This window comes from Schistocerca serialis, chromosome 3, assembly GCF_023864345.2.
Source record: "Schistocerca serialis cubense isolate TAMUIC-IGC-003099 chromosome 3, iqSchSeri2.2, whole genome shotgun sequence".
NCBI classification, from domain to species: Eukaryota; Metazoa; Arthropoda; class Insecta; order Orthoptera; family Acrididae; genus Schistocerca; species Schistocerca serialis.
In genome coordinates this window covers 325253633-325269680 of record NC_064640.1, presented here as the reverse complement: position 1 = coordinate 325269680, position 16048 = coordinate 325253633, and the positions used below count along the sequence as shown (strand labels likewise).

The following is a 16048-nucleotide window of genomic DNA, read 5'->3' as shown; positions in this document are numbered from 1 at the left end:
TGTCTTACACCCTTCTTAATACGAGCACTTCGTTCTTGATCGTCCACTCTTATTATTCCCTCTTGGTTGTTGTACATATTGTATATGACCTGTCTCTCCCTATAGCTTACTCCTACTTTTTTCAGAATCTCGAACAGCTTGCACCATTTTATATTGTCGAACGCTTTTTCCAGGTCGACAAATCCTATGGAAGTGTCTTGATTTTTCTTTAGCCTTGCTTCCATTATTAGCCGTAACGTCAGAATTGCCTCTCTCGTCCCTTTACTTTTCCTAAAGCCAAACTGATCGTCACCTAGCGCATTCTCAATTTTCTTTTCCATTCTTCTGTATATTATTCTTGTAAGCAGCTTCGATGCATAAGCTGTTAAGCTGATTGTGCGATAATTCTCTCACTTGTCAGCTCTTGCCGTCTTTGAAATTGTGTGGATGATGCTTTTCCGAAAGTCAGATGGTATGTCGCCAGACTCATATATTCTACACACCAATGTGAATAGTCATTTTGTTGCCATTTCCCCCAATGATTTTAGAAATTCTGATGGAATGTTATCTATCCCTTCTGCCTTATTTGACTGTAAGTCCTCCAAAGCTCTTTTAAATTCCGATTCTAATACTGGATCCCCTTTCTCTTCTAAATCGACTCCTGTTTCTTCTTCTATCACATCAGACAAATCTTCACCCTCATAGAGGCTTTCAATGTATTCTTTCCACCTATCTGCTCTTTCCTCTGCATTTAACAGTGGAATTCCTGTTGCACTCTTAATGTTACCACCGTTGCTTTTAATGTCAACAAAGGTTGTTTTGACTTTCCTGTGTGCTGAGTCTGTCCTTCTGACAATCATATCTTTTTTGATGTCTTCACATTTTTCCTGCAGCCATTTCGTCTTAGCTTCCCTGCGCTTCCTATTTATTTCATTCCTCAGCGACTTGTATTTCTGTATTCCTGGAACATGTTTGTATTTCCTCCTTTCATCAATCAACTCGAGTATTTCTTCTGTTACCCATGGTTTCTTCGCAGCTACCTTCTTTGTACCTATGTTTTCCTTCCCAACTTCTGTGATGGCCCTTTTTAGAGATGTCCATTCCTCTTCGACTGTACTGTCTACTGCGCTATTCCTTATTGCTGTATCTATAGCATTAGAGAACTTCAAACGTACCTCGTCATTACTTCCTACTTCCGTATTCCACTTCTTTGCATATTGATTCTTCCTGACTAATGTCTTGAACTTCAGCCTACTCTTCATCACTACTATATTGTGATCTGAGTCTATATCTGCTCCTGGGTACACCTTACAATCCAGTATCTGATTTCGGAATCTCTGTCTGACCATGATGTAATCTAATTGAAATCTCCCCGTATCTCCCGGCCTTTTCCAAGTATACCTCCTCCTCTTGTGATTCTTGAACAGGGTATTTGCTATTACTAGCTGAAACGTGTTACAGAACTCAATTAGTCTTTCTCCTCTTTCATTCCTCGTCCCAAGCCCATATTCTCCTGTAACCTTTTCTTCTACTCCTTCCCCTACAACTGCATTCCAGTCGCCCATGACTATTAGATTTTCATCCCCCTTTACATACTGCATTACCCTATCAATATCCTCATACACTTTCTCTATCTGTTCATCTTCAGCTTGCGACGTCGGCATGTATACCTGAACTGTCGTTGTCGGTGTTGGTCTGCTGTCGATTCTGATTAGAACAACCCGGTCACTGAACTGTTCACAGTAACACACCCTCTGCCCTACCTTCCTATTCGTAACGAATCCTACACCTCTTATACCATTTTCTGCTGCTGTTGATATTACTCGATACTCATCTGACCAGAAATCTTTGTCTTCCTTCCACTTCACTTCACTGACCCCTACTATATCTAGATTGAGCCTTTGCATTTCCCTTTTCAGATTTTCTAGTTTCCCTACCATGTTCAAGCTTCTGACATTCCATGCCCCGACTCGTAGAACGTTATCCTTTCGTTGATTATTCAATCTTTTTCTCATGGTAACCTCCCCCTTCGCAGTCCCCTCTTGGAGATCCGAATGGGGGACTATTCCGGAATCTTTTGCCAATGGAGAGATCATCATGACACTTCAATTACAGGCCACATGTCCTGTGGATACACATTACGTGTCTTTAATGCAATGGTTTCCATTGCCTTCTGCATCCTCATGTCGTTGATCATTGCTGATTCTTCCACCTTTAGGGGCAATTTCCCACCCCTAGGACAAGAGAGTGCCCTGAACCTCTATCCGCTCCTCCGCCCTCTTTGAGAAGGCCGTTGGCAGAATGAGGCTGACTTCCTACAACCACATAAATATTGTTACATCATTATTAGAGGCATTATGTACACAGAAGTTAAATGTTCACAGCTGGTGTTTGTAAAATGCAATTCCTACAGACAAGTGGGGTGCAGGTAGACATTTTTGCATGTCAAAAGCAATGACCATAACAGAGTTATTAGTTTTTGAATATTCTGAATCAGTTTCGAGACTTTCATAGGCAGTACTAGCCTATTTAACATGAAAGTTTAGTTTTGCTTTTAGTTCCTTCTTTTTCTGAGCATCTTTCTCAGATGAAATTTGCTTCTTAAGGTGATCACAAACTTGACTGATGTCACTATGTGGTTTTGCAAAACAAATTTTGAAAAACTAATAAAATATTTTATGATACATGCCAATGCTACGAGGTTCCTTGTTGCAGTATTTGCACTTAACTTGATAAAGACTGTACATCATGCTAATATTTAGATCTGTACACAAATACATCATGTTGGGCTTCTTTTCCCTAGAATAGTGACTTGAATGCATAGGGAAACTATTTACATGAGCCCATACAAATTCCTGGTCCTCCTTGCTCCATTTATTTTGTTATGTCTCCCATGCTTATCCACCATAAATAAAATGTTTAGGTTTTAATGTCATGTTGCACATAAATCTGCCATTGTTTTGTATCATGCAATAGGGTTGAGAGTGTCACTGATATGATACGCGAGTTGAGGTGGCAGTCACTGAAACAAAGGCAGTTTTCTTTGCAGCGAGATATATTTATGAAATTTCAATCACCAACTTCCTCTTCTGAATGTGAAAATATTTTGATGACACCTACCTATGTCGGGAGAAACGATCATCATAATAAAGTAAGTGAAATCAGAGCTCGAACAGAAAGATTTAGGTGTTCCTTTTTCCCACGCTCCATTTGAGAGTGGAATGGTAGAGAAGTAATATGAAAATGGTTTGATGAACCCTCTGCCAGGCACTTAAGTGTGAACTGCAGAGTAACCATGTATATGTAGATGTAGAATGTATGTCTAGTGTTGTGTTGCGTAATAAAACACACAAACTTACCACAGGAGTTCCAAGTGTTTTCTTTCATTGAGTCACATGGGGTAGACATGTATTGCTTATACCAAATATTGCTAGGAAAGCTTTCTTATGATATACACGAAGACAGTAACTTGTTCTCGAAAGAACAGTTACTGTTGATGACCGTGCAGCTTTTCCCTGGAATAAATGATGACTAACTGAAAACCTCAGCTGCTGACAGGTGTTGTTGATATACCTCGATGTGGACAGCTGAAAATGTGTGCCCCGACCGGGATTCGAACCCAGGATCTCCTGCTTGCATGGCAGACACTCTATCCATCTGAGCCACCGAGGACACAGGTGAATAGCGCGACTGCAGGGACTTACCCCTTCCACGCTTCCCGTGAGACTCACATTCCCAACTGTCCACAATTCTACATATGTATTGTACCTTATAGACATTTGCCCACTCACTCATTACTCGCGCACGCTTTGGCAATTCCTGTAAGAGGTTGGGCAACCTGTGCGCATTCGCACAGACGAAGGTCAATGGCTGGGTAGCCTTTAACTAGCCGGGCTCGAATCCCGGTCAGGGCACATATTTTCAGCTGTCCACATTGAGGTATATCAACAACACCTGTCGGCAGCTGAGGTTTTCAGTTAGTCCTGCTTTCTTATGAATCTAATCATCTGCCTCACCTACAGTAACCTTATAAGTGTTAGGAGTCTGCTGCCTTCTTCTCTCTGGATCAGTGTACCTCCATTTGACAGGATTCATATTCACAATTACAAATATATAGGAATTATGAAGATTGTTGTTACGTAGATTCCAGAAATCATTAAATAACTTCTCTCCTGTGCCTGCAGGTACATTATTGAAGCATTTTCTCACACAGGCAGAATCTGAACCTTGTAATTTTACCTTTTTCAACACACCCTTATAATTACTGTACTCTTTACCACTGTTTAGCTTCTTCTTCTCCTCAATTTCTTGGTGCCAATTCTGTGGATTATGCTTCCTCTTTTGATAATCTCCACTGATTTTCACACTTTTGTCAATGTTTCTTATTTCTGTATTTGCCATGTTCACTATTTGTATTGTGTACTGAATGTGCCAATACTTCAAACATTCTAAACTTAGTTCCTAAAGTGATTAATATAACATATTACACAAGGCTTATATTTTGTGTTTACACTTTCATTAATTCCAATATAATCTAACTCTGCCCCCAACCATGTTCAAATTGCACTTAATTAACTGTTGTTTGTTTATAATTTAGTGCAGCATTGTCTATCCTGCTACTCAGCTGTTCAGCTTCTTTCTGTTAGAGGCAAGCTGGAGTGTAGTGGAATATTAGCTCGATTTTGACATTACAGACATCATATCTAGTGAAATTCAAGAAATTCTCGTTGTTGCATTACATCCAAGTGTGATATTTAGGGATTAGACCAATATAAATTTTGATAGTTCCCATACCCAGCAAGAGATGGCAGCAGTTACATCCAAATTTATACATTTGAGGGTTAGCCCATTTTTCTGCACATCTTCAGTTGTCACAAAAGTGGATAAGAGAAGTTCACCAGTTGTAATAAGTGAAACTGAATATGTTGCAACAAAAGAAAATTTTTTGTGACAAAAATACTATCATGGTCAGTAAAGATTTAACCACAGAAGCATATAAGCAAGTTAATGAAAAATTAAAAGAACATAGTGAAATTTTTTCACCTAAAGAAATTTACTTCTTCAGATTAATAAACCCAAGTAGTCCCACCCATAGGCACAGTTCACGCGGAAATGGCATGGTGCAGATGTTTGGCAGGGACGAGGCACAGTTTCATGCCACCTCCGCGTTGACAAATGAAGCAATTCACACAGACGTGGGATGGCAGAGTCACATCACTTTGTGAACTGTGCCAAATCCATTTGTAGCCATGAGTGGCACACTGAAACGACACAAGGTGCGCTGCTGTTTTCATGAATTTGAAGTTATTCAATGTGCCTAACAAAACTATTTTATATAGGTGAAGTAAAGCTACCTCTGTAGTTAGTTTCCCAGTAAAATTTTTACTTTTCACATAAAAATTAAAAACCACTGTTTTGAGATTTGTGCTTGTTCTCCACTATGCAGGCTCTCTCTTTCAATTTTGAGGAAGCTACTTGGTAAAAGAAACTAATTTTTCTGCAGCCTTATGTTCAGGTTTTCTTTTCATTATTGCCCATAGTTACAGTGGTATCATCCAGAGATTGTTGTGCCATGCCAAAGTCATCTGCATGAATTGGTACCTCAGACATTAGCAAGGACTTGCTGCAGTCGGCAACGACGTGTGAGCAGCGTTCCAGAAGACGATGCCTCCCTCTCAGCAGCAGCAGTACCCTCACATTTAGGTTAGAATAGTGTTAAGCATGCAAGAGCTCAGCCCAGTTCAAGATCTCAGCTATAGTAATCAACATCATAGTACAGGACCAAGTTGCTAAAGTTTCAGATGAACTTGTTGTTAATGTTGAACATTGTACCTGAAGAAATAGCTTGTTAATTAGTCCCTGAAGTGATGCTTTGCTAGTCCATGAAAGTTCTAAATTACCTAGTACTCCTATGGCAAAGAATTGTGTCAAAGTTAAGTAAATATTTTATTCATTTATGTGATAAAGTGAACTACAATTTTATGTGTTAAAATTTGATGAGCCTTCTCCCAGAGGAATCAAAGAAACCATTGCTTTGCCCAGATGAAAGTAGTTTTACACGTGTAACATAACACACATGCTGGAGAAGGCCCAGCCAGCTAAATTAAGATTTTAAAATACTGAGAGCATGAAAGTATTGTTCAGCCGCAGCGGCAGCAGTCCGACCACCAACTTGAGCAGTAATGGGGAATTCCTAACCCAGCAGCCATTAGTGAGTTCATACAAAGGACTGGTCAGCACAGGTACCAGGCAGAAAATTCTATGCTCATTAAAGGAACTGTGGTGGACAGAATACTTGGACAGTGCTACAAACTGAGACGCCTGTTACTTCTAAAAGTGAAGGAATATCAAAGTATTACGGGAGTGGCTTGAAAAGTTCTCAGAATCAAGTAGGAAAAAAGTACTTACATCACTGAAACTTTTTTTTTGTTTTTCAGTGTAGTTTCCTTGTGGATTAATGCACTTGGTCCAATGATGTTCCAGTGCCTTGATCCCATCTCAAAAATGAGTTTCTCCTAAAATGGGCCAAATATTGTTCCGAATGTCCATTCTCATGCGTTTTTGTCCAGCATCAAGAGCTGCACCACTCATCTTGCAGATAATTTTTTCATTTCTAATTCTTCAGTTAAAATGTGATATACCCTTCGAGATAACATCTGGCAAGTGTGAGCAATTTCACGCACTTTCAATCCATGATCCCCCATGATCATTTTGTGCACTTTTGCAATGATTTCTGGAGTACTGACACATCTTGGCCAACCACTGCGTGGGTCATCATCTAAGCTCTCCTGACCAAATTTAAATTCATTTGTCGTTTACTGAGTTAGGTGGCGCAGTGGTTAGACACTGGACTCGCATTCGGGAGGACGACGGTTCAACCCCGCGTCCAGCTATCCTGATTTAGGTTTTCCGTGATTTCCCTAAATCGCTCCAGGCAAATGCCGAGATGGTTCCTTTGAAAGGGCATGGCCAACTTCCTTCCCCATCCTTCCCTAATCCGATAAGACCGATGACCTCGCTGTCTGGTCTCCTTCCCCAACCCAACCCAACCCAACCCAACCCATTTGTCCTTTTGGCAACAGTTGAATATGGTGGAGCAGAATCCCCTAGTGTATTCCAGAAACCAACATGAATGTCCTTTGCTTTCATACCTTTCTTTATGAAGTACTTAATCATTGCTCGGATCTTGATTTTTTCCATCTTCGCGGGAGTGCACCAAATTACCAAGCAGTCATGCCACTTCTATTGAAGTCCTGATATTTCTGATATCTCTAATAATACACAAGTTAGCTTTTGAATGCAAGCAAATCAATTGAGAATCACATAAAGTTTAATCACAAATAAGCACTATGTGTGATCTTGACAGACATTGTATTAGACTGCAGCCTTGCACTCAAGCTATCACTAATGAAAATTGCACAGCCAGAATCAATCTAATATCAAGCTATAACAGACTTGGTGCATACCAGGGTCAGATCATCATGTCCTCCACATGAATGCTATCAGTGAATCCAGCATGATGCTGTCATCAGTCATCCATGTATTCTAGTATTTAAATATTTCTTTAATACCACACTATGCAGAAGTACACTATTAATTATTTATGTGAAATTTTATGTATGTAAAATATGTTGTTTGGTGCTGTCTGAACCAGAAAGAACTGAACTTTTATATTTTTGATTGTAATAGTATCAGGCAAAGCACAGTAGTCCATTTTACTGAGCTAGGGATTTAAAAGAGACTGTAAGTGGGAAAGGAAACAGAAAGTAGCCTATATGTGGTTGTGCATCTTATTGGCACTGAGCAGTACTGGTAGGGTGTCCAGTTGCCACCTGGTAGTCAGCGGATGGTGAGAAAAGGGAGTTCATGTTACGCAAGCGAAGAAGCAGTTAAGTTCGAGGAGTCGTAAGAACAGTTTTCAAGTGATGGATGAACTTGGGTGGCATGTGGTCACACTAGACACTTTAACAATTAATGGGACTCTGAAGATATTTGTGTGATGTGGAAGTTAGTTAAAACGCAGCAGCTGAGACGTATCATTGAGTTGAGCTTTACAAACAGTTAGTTACCCTTTTCACTATTAAGTCATTAATGAGATTTCTCACCCAGGATTGTCTGAATGATTTTGAATCCATGTTTCATCAAAAATAATTTTCTCCAATTGCAACTGCAAATGAGATTCATACTGTAGTGATCTAGGTCCAGAAGCCACTACATGACAAGCGGTATTGCATGGGGTCTCGAAGAAGGAGTCACAGCAACTCATGTGCATATGAAGTCTATCAAAAATTAGAAAGGGAAAAGAGTGGCACAAGGCAGGTAAGAAGAAGGAAGCAAATGGACTGCAGTTATGGTGTGTAAGGGTGCACTGCATCCAGCAGTTGGTATGTCGATAGCAGTGCAGAAATTGGCATCAGCTCCAGCTCCAGCATCCAAGGTGACTGAAGTAACGTCGGCATTTCTACTTACGGCCACTGCAGCATCACAGCAACAGATATGTTAAGTACTGATGCCAATACTGTAACTATGAGTGACATTGCAGGGCTGACATTGGAACTGGAGATTGTAATGATTAGAGATTCACCGAGATTGTGTGGATTGGAGACTGCAAGTGTACCAGAAAGTTGAAAATCTGATAGGGAAAATATAATTGGGGAAAACACGATGTCATGGTTGAAGCAAGCATTGATGGACTTAAAATTCAAAATCTTTCAAATGTAGAAACAGAAATGAATAACTCAAATGCTAGTATTTCAAATGTAAGAACCTATATGACTGCTTGCATCAATGATGTCAAGGTGGAGGTAGGGAAGGGACAGTCTGAATTAAAAGGCAAGCTAGGAAAACTTAGCTCAGAGGTAGGTGATATGATGGAGGAAAACTAACTAGCGTACAAACAGAAATGTGAAGACTTTCAAATGAAATGGGTGCATACAGAGCAAAGTGGAATCAACAGATAATTCAGTAGATATGAGAATAGGAAAATTGCCGAATCAACTGGGTGGCAGTGTGGGGTTCTGCATACAAAGGCAGAACAAGCTTAAGACAACAACTTGTAATGCTTTCAACAATTTATCTGGGAGAGTTGCTGAACTTAAAAACATGGTCACTCAATTTTAAAGTAGATGGAGAGCAATATGAACATCAGATTAAAGAAATAGGTTTGAAATTGGATGCTGTGGCAACAAGTCAAATTACAAATATAATAAATGTACCATGTGGTGGAGTATGTAATGCCAAGTATTTCGCTAGTGATGGTAAATATCATCTAATGAACTTTACTGCAGCATGTGGGGATGGATTCATGACAAGTATGTCAGATGATGCAAAGATCAAAATTGAGAAAAGCTCTTTGAAAGGGAAGCACAGTCCTAGGTGAATCTTATGAGTAGTATTTTTACTAATTATCAGGCAGTTGAGAAAGTGATCTTGAGTAAATTTTGGAGTGGGATCATACCAACCCAACTACAGAATGAATTCTTGAATGACCTGAGTTATCAAATTGGATGTTTATTCATTTGGGAATTTTGTGTGTGAGAAATCAAAAAAACTAGTTCATGTAAATAGGCCACTGGGTACCTTAACAGAGATAACACCTCTTAAGGGAAGATTATGAGAATACTAGCAGTTAAATTTGGTACACAGACAAGTCCATCAACAAGTTTTTAGATTTCATTGAAAAACAGGAGCAGGCATTAAAATGCAAGCCACAACAGAATTACAGTAATTGGAAGGGTGGTGGATATCTACAGGTGCAGGACAGTGATTTTCATGGACAGAACCAGAGTAATAATAATAATAATAATAATAATAATAATAATAATAATAATAATAATAATAATAATATCCCAATACCACAACAGATAAATGCAGACTTTGCAAACAACAAATAGAAACAGTAGATCACATCACAAGTGGATGTACAATACTAGCAAATACAGAATACCCCAGAAGACATGACAATGTAGCAAAAATAATACATCAACAGCTTGCCTTACAACATAAACTTATAAAACAACATGTTCCCACATACAAGTATGCACCACAAAATGTACTGGAGAACGATGAATACAAATTATACTGGAACAGAACCATTATAACAGATAAAACAACACCACATAACAAACCTGACATCATACTCACCAATAAAAAGAAGAAATTAACACAACTAATCGAAATATCCATACCCAATACAACAAATATACAAAAGAAAACAGGAGAAAAAATTGAAAAATACATCCAACTGGCTGATGAAGTCAAGGACATGTGGCATCAGGATAAAGTTGACATGATACCAATTATACTATCAACTACAGGAGTCATACCACACAATATCCACCAGTACATCAATGCAATACAGCTACATCCAAACTTATATATACAACTACAGAAATCTGTAATTACTGATACATGTTCAATTACCCAAAAGTTCCTAAATGCAATATAACACATACCATACAGTTAAAATGAAGTGACGCTTGATCAAGGTCCGCATCACTTTCCATTTTTAACCAGACTTAACGTCTGAGAAAGTAAAGAAATAATAATTTTAATAGGCAGAATGGGAATAATTTTCAAAGGGAAACTTCCGAGGTGGGAATATGTGAAATCACGAAAGAGAGTGGAAATCTCAGAGTCAAAATCACCATGGACCGCAAATGTGGGAGATAAGTTTAAAATATCTTGTTATCGGCACGTCTCAGGTCCTGGATTGGCAATCTGACTGGGCATGAAAAAGGACACAAGGCTATGAAAATCAAAGGAGGTATGAGAGAATGGGAAACAGGGCTCAAATCATGCAGATGAATTTAAATTCAAGTATAAATAAGAAATGGAAAGCAGTACAGAAGGAAAGGAGGAAGGTTTAGAAGTAACAAAGTGATTGACATAGGTGATATAGGGTTAAATAATCTATTTTGTATGGAAGAGGAAGATGGTTTTAAGGGAAATAATGTAGAAAAGATGGGAGAGCCAAAATCAGAGTCAGCAGTAGAACCAGTCTCAGTGGGAGGTGAATTTGCAGAAAAGTCCAAGGAAGCACTAGTTTATGGCAATAATGCAATAGAAGTGGAGGTCGTCAATGTAAATATTTGTGTCTGTGAAGGTGATGTTGCAATTGACTTATCAGCTGGAGATGAATGTATTAATTTAGTGGCAGAAATAGGTAATTCAGTTATAAATGGAGAAGTTGATGGTGATTTTTACTATGAAAATAATGCAGTAGCTGGAACTGATGAATCTGAGACAGGTATCTGTAGATTTGTTTCCTGAAATGGAGGTGAAGAAATTATACTTGAAAAGGATGAGGATGTAATGAATATGTTGGAGGTAAATGATGAAAATAGAGTTACTTGCATTCAATGAATCAATTTTGGGTAAGGATATGGATACAGAATGGTACATTAAAGATGAAGGTGATTATTTAGTTAAAGACTGGAGTTTGTATGGCTTAGTGACAAGTCAAAGTGGTGAGAGGACTGGAAAAGTGCAGAGATGAATTAGGTGTGGAGGAGATATATTCTGAATTATTTAATGATGAATGCAAGGTAAAAGAGTTGTCAGGAGTGAATAGATGTAATAATTCTGTGTAAAAAGATTCTCATGTTATTTCCATCCATGATGAGAATGAGACCAAAGAGATAGATGATGACATGAGTGCTGACTAGACGGAGAAAACTTGGAATAATTATATGACAGAGGATTGGTGATTCTGTAGCCAGGCATATAGGGAGTGTAGATTTATGTGGGAAACTGAAAGAGGGAAATTATGAAGGAGCTGGAGAGGAGGAAAATATGAACCAGGGACTAGTGATTTAATTGAGGAGTTAAGAGTAGAAAATAATGATGATGATGTCTGGACAGGAGGTGGAGAGAAGAGAAGAGACAAAAATTATTTGTTGTGGGAAAAGTGCTTAAAAAAGGAAAGTAAAGAAAGTTTACAGCCTATTATAAAATGCAAGTGGACAGGGAAAAAATATTTGCTCTTTCAGACTCAAGGAGTAATGTGTCAGTGGTAATGGAAAGTATTGTAAAGGAAATAAAGAGTGAGAAACTGACAGTTCTTGCAATTGAACGAGTGAAAAATCAAATCAGTCACAGGTGGACTCAGCAAGCCTGTAAAACAGAAGATGCTTTTAGAATTTAGTTGTAGTAATTATAAGTTCAACATGACATGCTTCACTGTAAATGTGTTGATGAAAGATATAACTGGAGGGACAGATTTTATTTGTAAATATGTCATTGCTAAACTGCAAGTGAACATGTTTAGAGTTTGTTTTGAAGGATGAAAAACACAGAGCAAAGTTCAAGGATATGCTCACTGGCAAGCAATGAGTGTGCACATGGAAACAGTGAACAGCTGGAATGAAGAAGGACTTGTGATTGAATAAATACCAAATGTGGTGAAACCAATAAAAAGTATCACTAGTGAGGGGAAAGATGAGCTTTGCAAGTTACTGAAGCAGTATGAGGATGTCTTCTCTGACAAACCTGGCAGAGTTGCTGATTTTGAATACAATGTTAAAGCAAAACAGCATGAGCCGATACATGTGAAGCCATATTATATTGCAGTTGCATATAGGGAAGCAATAAGGATGAGGCTGAACCAGATGTTCAAATGGGGTGCCATACGACACTGTACTCATGACTACTGCAGCCTGATAATTGATGGTGTTGGGGGTTTCAGTCCAAGTACTGGTTTGATGCAACTCTCGATGCTACTCTATCATGTACAAGCCTCTTCATCTCCAAATAACCACTGCAACCTACATCCTTCTGAATCCTCTTACTACATTCATCTCTTGGTCTCTCTCTACAGTTTTTATCTCTAAAACTCCCCTCAAATACTAGACTGGTGATCCCCTGAGGTCTCAGAATGTGTCATATCAACCAATCCCTTCGTCCAGTCAGGTTGCACCACAAATTTATTTTCTCTCCTACTTTATTCAGTACCTCCACATCAATGATGTGATCTACCCACTTAATGTTCAGCTTTCTTCTGTAGCACCACATTTCAAAACATTCTAGTCTCTTCATGTTTAAACTGTTTATTGCCCATGTCTCCCTTGCATACATAATGTCACTCCATACAGGTAATTTCAGAAAAGACTTCCTAACATTTAAATCTATATTTGATGTTGACAAATTTCTCTTCTTCAAAAATGTTATTCTTTCTATTGTCTGTCTACATTTTGTATCCTCTCTACTTCATCCACCATCAGTTATTTTGCTGCTTAAGTAACAAAACCCATCTATTACTTTTAGTCTCATTTCGTAACCTAATTCCCTCAGTGTCACCTGATTTAATTGTACTATATTCCATTATCATTTTTTGTTTTGTTTTTTTATGTTTTGTTTTGTTGACATTAATCTTGTATCCTCCTTTTAAGACACTACCCATTCTGTTCAACTGCTCATCCTAGTCCTTTACTATCTCTGACAGAATTGCAATGTAATCAGCAAAACTCTCAGAACTTTAATTCCTTTTCCAAATGTTTCTTTTGTTTCCTTTCCTGCTTGCTCAGTGTACAGACTTAATATCAGTGATAGGTTACAGCTCTGTCTCACTCCCTTCTCAAACACTGCTGGTCTTTCATGCCCTTCAACTCATAACTTCTGTCTCATTTCTGAACAAGTTGTTAATAGCCTTTTGCTCCCTGTATTTTACCCCTGCTACCTTCAACATTTGAAAGAGTTTATTCCAGTCAACATTGACAGAATAGGTCTACAGATGCTATAAATATAGATTTGCCTTTCCTTAACCTATCTTCTAAGAAAAGTCATAGGGGCAGTACTGCCTCATATGTTCATACAGTTCTTCAGAATCCAAACTCGTCTTCCCCAAGGTTGGCTTATACCAGTTTTTTCCATTTTTCTGTAAGGAATTTATGTTAGTATTTTGCGACCATGACTTATTAAACCGATAGTTTGGCAATATTCACCAGGTTTATGTACCACTGAGGTTTGGATGGTGAAAGCTTTTTATTGTCTTACTCTTAGTTTTCCTACCATTAGACTTTAAAAATGTACATGAGAATCCTCAACAAAATGCATGAAACAACATGATCAATCACAATAGGCACATCTAGCGAAATATAATATATCAATATAATCAATAGCTGGACAATCCTTTCTTGGGAGGCCAGACAAAATTGTGGTTCCTCACAAGGGTACAAGACTGTTCTTGAGTTGCAAAACCAAATGCCAATTGAATCACATTCTTGAATTCAGCAACATATGCAGAAGTACTGTACCCTCATGAGGAACCACATGTTTGTCTGGCCTCTCAACAGGTGGCAAGATCCATAGTTCATCAGTGGGGGGGGGGGGGGGGGGGGGGGGATCTGTAGTCATAGTAAATAAAACGGACAATTCAGTGGGGATATTGCTTGATACAATGAAATTAAACAAAGTAATTGTCAGATAACATGGTTAACTGAGTAACATGGCTGAATTGCTACAGAGCTTCAAGAATGTTAAACTGATATCAAGTAGAGATTTAACCTCACGATTCTGGAAGGTCGAAATGGTGGAATAAAGTAGGCAATATATTGCATAGCTACTACAAACAGCATAGTGAACGCATTATTGGGCCAAGATAGACACGAAGCCCGTGCCTACTACAGTGGTACAAGTTTATATGCCAACTAGCTCTGCAGATGATGAAGAAATTGATGAAATATATGATGAGATAGATGAAATTATTCAGGTATTTAAGGGAGATGAAAATTTAATAGTCATGGGTGACTGGAATTCGAGAGTAGGAAAAGGGAGAGAAGGAAACATAGTGGGTGAATATGGATTGGGGGAGAGAACTGAAAGAGGAAGCCGTCTGGTAGAATTCTGCACAGAGCATAACTTAATCATAGCTAACAGTTGGCTCAAGAATCATAAAAGAAGGCTGTATACATGGAAGAGCCCTGGAGATACTAGAAGGTATCAGATAGATTATATAATGGTAAGGCAGAGATTTAGGAACCAGGTTTTAATTTGTAAGATATTTCCACGGGCAGATGTGGACTCTGACCACAATCTATTGGTTATGAACTGTAGATTAAAACTGAAGAAACTACAAAAAGGGGGGAATTTAACGAGATGGGAACTGACTAAACCAGAGGTTGTACAGAGTTTCAGGGAGAGCATAAGGGAACAGTTGACAAGAATGGGGGAAAGAAATACAGTAGAAGAAGAATGGGTAGCTTTGAGGGATGAAGTAGTGAAGGCAGCAGAGGATCAAGTGGGTAAAAAGACAAGGGCTTGTAGAAATCCTTTGGTGACAGAAGAAATATTGAATTTAATTGATGAAAGAAGAAAATATAAAAATGCAGTGAATGAAGCAGGCAAAAAGGAATAAAAACGTCTCAAAAATGAGATCAACAGAAGTGCAAAATGGCTAAGGAGGGATGGCTAGAGGACAAATGTAAGGATGTAGAGGCTTATCTCACTAGGGTAAAATAGATACTGCCTACAGGAAAATTAAAGAGACCTTTGGAGAAAAGAGAGCCACTTGTATGAATATCAAGTGCTCAGATGGAAACCCAGTTCTAAGCAAAGAAGGGAAAGCAGAAAGGTGGAAGGAGTATATAGACGGTCTATACAAGGGCAATGTACTTGAGGACAATATTATGGATATGGAAGAGGATGTAGATGAAGATGAAATGGGAGATGCGATACTGTGTGAAGAGTTGGACAGAGCACTGAAAGACCTGAGTTGAAACAAGGCCCCGGGAGTAGACAACATTCCATTAGAGCTACTGACGGCCTTGGGAGAGACAGCCCTGACAAAACTCTACCATCTGGTGAGCAAGATGTATGAGCTAGGCAAAATACCCTCAGACTTCAAGAAGAATATAATAATTCCAATCCCAAAGAAAGCAGGTGTTGACAGATGTGAAAATTACAGAACTATCAGTTTAGTAAGTCACAGCTGCAAAATAGTAACGCGAATTCCCTACAGATGAATGGAAAAACTGGTAGAAGCTGACCTCAGTGAAGATCAGTTTGGGTTCCGTAGAAATGCTGGAACACGTGAGGCAATACTGACCTTATGACTTATCTTAGAAGAAAGATT

General features: G+C 38.7%; 1 non-coding gene across 1 annotated transcript; it reads right to left on the bottom strand.

Annotated features, from left to right (window-relative positions):
- Positions 1-3577: 3577 nt before the first annotated feature.
- Trnaa-ugc (transfer RNA alanine (anticodon UGC)) lies at positions 3578-3651 on the bottom strand. Its single transcript has one exon. It is a non-coding gene; the product is annotated as a tRNA-Ala (tRNA).
- Positions 3652-16048: the final 12397 nt, after the last annotated feature.